The sequence below is a fragment of the Bos javanicus genome, chromosome 13 (assembly GCF_032452875.1).
Source record: "Bos javanicus breed banteng chromosome 13, ARS-OSU_banteng_1.0, whole genome shotgun sequence".
Lineage (NCBI taxonomy): Eukaryota > Metazoa > Chordata > Mammalia > Artiodactyla > Bovidae > Bos > Bos javanicus.
Genome location: NC_083880.1, coordinates 28,343,135 through 28,351,625, shown reverse-complemented (window position 1 = coordinate 28,351,625; position 8,491 = coordinate 28,343,135). Strand labels below are relative to the sequence as shown.

Below are 8,491 nucleotides of genomic sequence, written 5' to 3'. Positions count from 1 at the left end.
CTCCTTTGGAAATCCTCTAGCCTGCCTGAATAGGTTTTTCCAGCCACATGTGATTGTTCAGAGCCTCCCAACTGTGAGAGGCAGGAGATGTTCTAAACTGTCTAAACACAGATTCCTTTGAGTAGTTAAAAGATTGATTAGAAATTGTATTGGTGAAGGGTTTTTCACTTGTTGGGCCAATGTTTGCTGCTAAGTCTCCATATCCCTTACCTACTGTGTCCTTGGCAGTGTATTGATTAATATAATTGGTGTAAGTAGTAGCTTTAATGTTTGTAACCTTGGACCCTTGAGTTAATTTTTTTTCTTGTTGTAGCCCACCACACCTTTGCCCTATAGGAATGCAACTTTAATGCTTTTGGAGGGTGGCGCCTGACTAATCACCTTTAGAGAAAAATAAGTTTTCTGAAGAAAGGGTCTTAAAATGTTAACAGGCCTCTGGGCCAGAAGATGATGCAAATCACCTAAACTTTTGCATATGATAAGTTTGCAGGAAGAAAGCCTGGCTTACTGCATGACTCTACCCCTTCCCCCATTATCCTCTATGCATAACTTAAGGTATAAAAACTATTTTGGAAAATAAAGTGCGGGCCTTGTTCACCGAAACTTGGTCTCCCCATGTCGTTCTTTCTCTCACCTTCTGGCTGAATTATTCAGCCTCTTTTCTCCACTGAATTTCCTCACTGAGCTATCCTTATTCTATTACTCTTTATATCTTTGATGAATATTTAAATAAATAGGTCACCGATGCCGTCTCTCCTTCGAATACCCTGGATCAGCTGGGGCTGGACCCCGGCATATTTCTTTCCAAGGAGTAAGTTCTTTTCAAGGAGTCAGTCTGAAACTCAAAGTATTGGAGTTTCAGCTTCAACATCAGTCCTTCCAAGGAATATTCAGGACTGATTTCCTTTAGGATGGACTGGTTAGATCTCCTTGCAGTCCAAAGGACTCTCAAGAGTTTTCTGCAACACCACAGTTCAAAAGCATCAATTCTTCGGTGCTCAGCTGTCTTCACAGTCTAACTCTCACATCCATACACGACCACTGGAAAAACCATAGCCTTCACTAGACGGACCTTTGTTGACAAAGTAATGTCTCTGCTTTTTAATATGCTGTCTAGGTTGGTCATAACTTTCCTTCCATGGAGTAAGCGTCTTTTAATTTCATGGCTGCAATCACCATCTGCAGGGATTTTGGAGCTCCCAAAAATAAAGTCAGCCACTGTTTCCATTGTTTCCCCATCCATTTGCCATGAAATGATGGGACCGGATGCCATGATCTTAGTTTTCTGAATGTTAAGTTTTAAGCCAACTTTTTCACTCACCTCTTTCACTTTCATTAAGACGCTCTTTAGTTCTTTGCTCCCTGGTGGCACAATGGATAAGAATCCATCTGTCAATGCAGGAGACATGGGTTTGATCCCTGGTCCAAGAAGATCCCACATACCTCGGGGCAACAAAGCCCTGCGCCATGGCTACTGAGCCCAAGCACCTAGAGCCCGTGCTCCACAACAAGAGAAGCCACCACAATAAGAAGCCCCAGAACTGCAACAAAGAGTAACCCCCACTCGCTGCAACTAGAGAAGGGCCATAGTCAGCAACAAAGACCCAGCATGACAAAAATAAATAAAATGACTCAGCTTTCAATAATAATTATGAAAGAAGCCTCTCACATCATTGACCAACAAGTGACATTCTGACACGCATCTTTGTTGTTTCACTTTTTATTCATTAATTTAAGCAAAAATGTCCATCAGTATTCATGTCAGAGCTGGACGTGTTCATCAATTATAACAACAGGCTGGTTGGGGATACAAGAGTTCTGCAAAAATCAATGAAAGCATTCTGTGAGAATCAATGGGTTATATGGAATTTACAATACAGAGTATAATAGCATTCATTATCACCTATACATTTTCCCCTGTCTCCTTTGTATCAGTAAAAACAACATGAATATATGTGTGCAGTTCTTTTTGTCCAGAGGCCCAGTATTTAAACATCTGCCAGCACGGCACCAGCCATGGCTCACCTCCCAGGTGGGCTTTGCTAAACGGTTCAGCAAAGAGAGTTGGAATATCAAGGAAAAAAGTGAAACAGATTTGCAAGAAGAATCCTGAGTGACAAGACAATGAAGATGAGTCCTCGAAGCCCCTGGATTTCCAGTTCTCTATCATGGTTCTTCTCGCTCCATATCAAAAGAAAGAAAGAAACCTATTGAATCTACCATTTTAAGGTACTCTTTTTTCACATTTTAATGTTTCTGAATTCAGGAGGCATTATAGAACCAGTGTGTTTGTAGTGAGTTGCTATGGTATTCCAGAGAAGGCAATGGCAACCCACTCCAGTACTCTTGCCTGGAAAATCCCATGGATGGAGGAGCCTGGTAGGCTGCAGTCCACGGGGTCGCTAGGAGTCAGACACGACTGAGAGACTTCACTTTCCCTTTTCACTTTCATGCATTGGAGAAGGAAATGGCAACCCACTCCAGTGTTCTTGCCTGGAGAATCCCAGGGACGGGGAGCCTGGTGGGCTGCCGTCTGTGGGGTCGCACAGAGTCGGACACGACTGAAGTGACTTAGCAGCAGCTATGGTATTCTACTCAGGCACTGTTCAGAACTAAGGTGTCCATCCCCCACCTGCCCTGAACTGGGGGCACACAGCTGCCTCCCTCACTGGACACAGACTCTGGCTGCAGGGACCTGCCTCAGCCAAGTTTAGAGCTCCTCCAGGGGGCGTCCACCACCAATGACTGCCTGGAGATTCCAAGGTCCAGCTCCATTGTCTCAACCTGGGGGCAAAGCTACAGAGTCATTCCAGCTCCAGAGCTCCCCAAGGACCACAGGGGATCTTAGCTGCAACTTCTCTGCAGTCCAGCTTCTCTCTGTGCCAAATCCTGCCTTCCTCACTTCCTTACAGATGCATCTCCAAGAACAGTCTCTAGGAAACCACAAACACATGCATTCAAAGCAAACAAATGCTTTGAGAGGTAGACATAGGTATTGTGGTTCAGTTGTTAGGAGATTATGAAATTGGCCTGCTAGTTTTGACATCAGTCATTGTTGTGATTGTGGTTGACCAGTTACTCCAGAGCCTGATCCTAGTCTGGGGACACAAGAAAAGTTGAATTTCTGGACACTAAAATTTGAGAAGCAGAGCTTGTATCCTGGTAGGTTTGTAAATATCAGCCCTGTGAAGCCCTGGTTGAGACAATCCCCAGCAGACAATTCCTACTAATACCTTGTTTTCCTGGACTTTTTTGGGAATCAAATTAAGGGGACAGACCATATACCAGATCAGTTCCCCTTTTTTCTTGCCTAACATTTCCTGTCTAGTCATCCCTTCTAGTCTCCTTGTCTCAAATATTTTATACTGTATTATTAGTGGGGTCTGTGAAATGAATGAAATAAAGATGGAGTCAGTGCCATTTGCAACCACATGGATGGACCTAAAGTGTATCATGCTTAATGAAATAAGATAAAGATAAACATTGTATGTTTTCAATTATATGTGAAATCTGAAAAAATACAATTGAATGGCTGTAACAAAACAGAAACAGACTCAAAGATACAGAGAACAAACCAGTGGAGAGAGGGAAGTGGGGAGCAGCAAGAGAGGGGAAGGGGACTAAGAGATACAAACTCAAAGGCATAAAATAAAAAAGTATAGATAAGAAATAACCCAATTGTCCCATGGAAAATTCCACTATTGGTGCCAATATAATAGAGATCATTGTTTTTCAAAACTGTTCATCCTAAGTATCTGTTTTTAGAAGCTTGTATTGTCTATGGATGCTCATTCTCCATTTGAAAATAATTAATATATTTTGAAGATTAAAAAATAAAATGGTTACAAGGATATATTATACAGCATAGTGAGTATAGCCAATATTTTTAGCAACTTTAAATGGAGTATAATCTATAAAAATATTGAAGGGACCAAATGCTAACCAGTGAACCACTAAGTCCCCCATTTTATTATTTTTTAAAAATAATTTTAGTTAGTTATTTTTGGCTATGCAGAGTCTTCACTGCTGCACAGGATTTTCTCTAGTTGTGGCCAACAAGGGCTACTCTTAGTTGTGGTGCACAGGCTTGTGACTGCAATGGCTTCTCTTGTTGTGGAGCACGGGCTCTAGGGCAAACTGGCTCTGTAGCTGTAATTCCAGGGCTCCAGAGCATAGGTTCAGTAGTTGGGGTGCATGGCCTTAGTTGTTCCATGGCATGTGGGATCTTCCCGGAGCAGGGTTTGAACCTGTGTCTCCTGCACAGGCAGGTGGATTATTTACCACTAAACCACCAGGAAAGCCCTCCTCCCATTTTATTTATTTATTTATTTTAAGCTGTGCCACATGGCTTGCAAGATCTTAGTTCCCCAACCAGGGACTGAACCTGAGCACACAGCAGTGAAAACACCAAGTCCTAGCCACTGGACCACCAGAGAAGTCCCTCCAGTTAAGTTCAGTCACTCAGTCGTTTCGACTCTTTGGGACCCCATGGACTGCAGCAGGCCAGGCCTCCCCGTCCATCACCAACTCCCGAGGTTTACTAAAACTCATGTCCATTGAGTCGGTGATGCCATCCAACTATCTCATCCTCTGTCATCCCCTTCTTCCGCCTTCAATCTTTCCCAGCATCAGGGTCTCTTCCAATGAGTCAGTTCTTCGCATCAAGTGGCCAAAGTATTGGAGCTTCAGCTTCAGCATCAGTCCTTCCAATGAATATTCAGGACTGATCTCCTTTAGGATGGACAGGTTGGGTCTCCTTGAAGTCCAAGGGACTCTCAAGAGTCTTCTCTAACACCACAGTTCAAAAGCATCAATTCTTCGGTGCTCAGCTTTCTTTATAGTCCAACTCTCACATCCATACATGACTACTGGAAAAACCATAGCTTTGACTGGATGGACCTTTGTTGGCAAAGTAATGTCTCTGCCCATCAGAACAAGACCCAATTTCCCCCTCAGTCAGTCTCTTCCATCAGGAAGCTTCCATAAGCCTCTTATCCTTCTCCATCAGAGGGCAGACAAACTGAAAACCACAATCACAGGAAACTAACCAATCTGATCACATGGACCACAGCCTTGTCTAACTCAGTGAAACTATGAGCCATGCCATCTAGGGCCACCCAAGATGGACGGGTCATTTCGACAAAATGTGGTCCACTGGAGAAGGGAATGGCAAACCACTTCAGTATTGTTGCCTTGAGAACCCCATGAACAGTATGAACAGTATGATCTGAACCACAGTCAGTTCCCAGTTTTGTTTTTGCTGACTGTATAGAGCTTCTCCATCTTTGGCTGCAAAGAATATATACAGTTTGATTTCTGTATTGACCATCTAGTGATGTCCACATGTAGCGTCTTCTCTTGTGTTGTTGGAAGAGGGTGTTTGCTGTGACTGGTGCATTCTCTTGGCAAAACTCTATTAGCCTTTACCTTGCCTCATTCTGTACTCCAAGGCCAAATTTGCCTGTTACTCCAGGTATTTCTTGAGTTCCTACTTTTGCATTCCAGTCCCCTATACTGAAAAGGACATCTTTTGGGGGTGTTAGTTCTAGAAGATCTTATAGGTCTTCATAGAACCATTCAACTTCAGCTTCTTCAGCATTACTGTGCAGCATATAGACTTGGATTACTGTTATATTGAATGGTTTGCCTTGGAAATGAACAGATCATTCGGTCATTTTTGAGATTGCATCCAAGTACTTACTGCATTTCAGACTCTTTTGTTGACTATGATGGCTACTCCATTTCTTCTAAGGGATTCTTGCCCACAGTAGTAGATATAATGGTTATCTGAGTTAAATTCACTCATTCCAGTCCATTTTAGTTCACTGATTCCTAAAATGTCAATGTTTACTCTTGCCATCTCCTGTTTGACCACCTCCAATTTGCCTTGATTCATGGACCTAACATTCCAGGTTCCTATGCAACATTGCTCTTTACAGCATCAGACTTTACTTCCATCACCAGTCACATCCACAGCTGGGTGTTGTTCTTGCTTTGGCTCCATCTTTTCATTCTTCCTGGAGTTATTTCTCCACTGATCTCCAGTAGCATCTTGGGCACCGACCAACCTAGGGAGTTCATTTTTCAGTGTCCTATCTTTCTGCCTTTCCGTACTGTTCATGGGTTCTCAAGGCAAGAATACTGAAGTGGTTTGCCATTCCCTTCTCCAGTGGACCACATTTTGTCAGAACTCTCCACCATGACCTGTCCATCTTGGGTGATAGCATGGCTCATAGTTTCATTGATTTAGACAAGGCTGTGGTCCTGGTGGTCCGATTTTAAAAGACACCAGGTTCAGATATTTTCACTGCAGAGATCCACATAATCTTTAAAGAATAGTAATTCAAACTTTCTGTGCTCAGAAACTCTTTCTATTTGCAATAATTCTTAGAGATTTCAGGAAGGCTTTGTTGAGGTGAATCATATCTATCAATATTTATCATACCAAAAATTAAAATAAAAATCTTATATTATTAATTCATTTAAAAATAACAACAAACACACTATATCTAAAAACAGATATATTTTTTGTGGGAAAATAATGGTTTCAAAAAATTTAGGGAGAAGAGTGATATTTACTGGCTGTGTGTGCTCAGTCGCTCAGTTGTGCCTGACTATTTGTGACCCAATAGACTGTAACCCACCAGGCTTCTCTGTTCATGGAATTTTCCAGGCAAGAATACTGGAGTGGGTTGCCATTTCCTGGTCCAGGCTATCTTCCTGATCTGGGGATCCAACTTGCGTCTCCTGCTTTACAGGTAGATTCTTTGCCACTGAGCCACCTGGGAAGCCCAGTAATCATTTACATTATTTCACATCTATTTAGTATCTAGCATAAACAAAAAGAAATCCAGGTTCTCACATTCACTCCTAACATTCAGTCTGTTGTAATATGTTATTTTGTTTAAAGTATATGAAAAAGGGACTTCCCTGGTGGTCCAGTGATTAGGACTCCTCACTTCACTGCGGGGGACATGAGTTCAGTCATGGAACTAAAAAGAAAATTTTGCTTCACACAGCTATGCAGTTGGGAAAGGGCAGTATCTTAATCAAACTAGTGTAGATTCTTTGATACTATACCCAACATGACAAATGGTGGTTTTCTAAATATTAGTTGCAGTGTGGAATCTAAAACCATATGAATAAACTTTTCCTACTCTATTTCATTAATGTCCATCAGTCTTTCTTGAACTGTATTTGTTATTATTTTTTAATTTTTATTGGAGTAGAGTAGATTTACAACGTTGAGTTAGTTTCAGGTGTATCTTGAACTTTAAATGTATCATTTACTTTTGCATGATTTTCTAACATCATGCACTGGTCATTTGGAAAATATCAGTTCGCTGATTTATGCAGGTCTTCCAGAGGCTAACACACTATATTGTTGTTGTTGTTTAGTTACTAAGTCGTGTCCAACTGTTTTGTGACTCCATGGACTGTAGCCTGCTAGCCTCTTTCTGTCCATGGGATTTCCCAGGCAAGAGTATTGAAGTGGGTTGCCATATCCTTCTCTAGGATCTTTCCAACCTAGGGACCAAACCCATGTCTCTTACATTGGCAGATGGGTTCTTTATCATTGAGCCACCCAGGAAACCCAACACACTATATTACATATTTTAAAAATCACATTTATTAATATCGCCCCCTCCATCTCCTCAGAAAAGCCTTTTGTTGGTGGTGGGAATGTAAATTTGTACAGCACTAGGGAACAGTATGCTGCTGCTGCTGCTAAGTCGGATCAGTCGTGTCCTACTCTGTGTGACCCCATTGATGGCAGCCCACCAGGCTCTCCCGTCCCTGGGATTCTCCAGGCAAGAACACTGGAGTGGGTTGCCATTTCCTTCTCCAATGCATGAAAGTGGAAAGTGAAAGTGAAGTCGCTCAGTCGTGTCCAGCTCTTAGCGACCCCATGGACTGCAGCCTACCAGGCTCCTCCGTCCATGGGATTTTCCAGGCAGGAGTATTGGAGTGCGATGCCATCGCCTTCTCCGAGGGAACAGTATGAGGTTCCTCCAAAAACTAGAGTTGATATATGATTCAGCAATTCTACTCCTAGGCACATACCCAGACAAAATTATAATTTGAAAAGATACATGCACCCGTATGTACATAGCAGCACTATTCACAATAGCCAAGACATGAAAACAATCTAAATGTTCACTGACAGATAAATGCATAAAGTAGATGTGAGATACATAGATAAAGATATATAATGGAATACTACTCAGCTATTAAGAAGAATGAAATAATGCCGTTTGCAGCCCCACGGATAGACCTAGAGATTACCATACTAAGTGAAGTAAGTCAGAAAGGGAATGACAAATACAATATGATACCACTTATATGTGAAATCTAAAATACAACACAAATGAACACCTTCATAAAACAGAAACAGACTCACAGACACAGAGAACAGACTTGTGGTTGGCCAAGGTGGAGGGCAGGTGGAGGAGGGAAGGATTGGAAGCTTGGGATTAGCAGATGCCAACTA

The 8,491-nt window shown here is 42.1% G+C and overlaps 1 long non-coding RNA gene across 1 annotated transcript in view; it reads right to left on the bottom strand.

Annotated features, from left to right (window-relative positions):
- Positions 1 to 1,704: 1,704 nt before the first annotated feature.
- Positions 1,705 to 8,491, bottom strand: part of LOC133259082 (uncharacterized) — a 47,428-nt gene continuing 40,641 nt past the window's right edge. The window contains exon 2 of the long non-coding RNA XR_009740260.1: positions 1,705 to 1,818. This is a non-coding gene — a long non-coding RNA (uncharacterized LOC133259082). The remainder of the gene's footprint in view (positions 1,819 to 8,491) is intronic.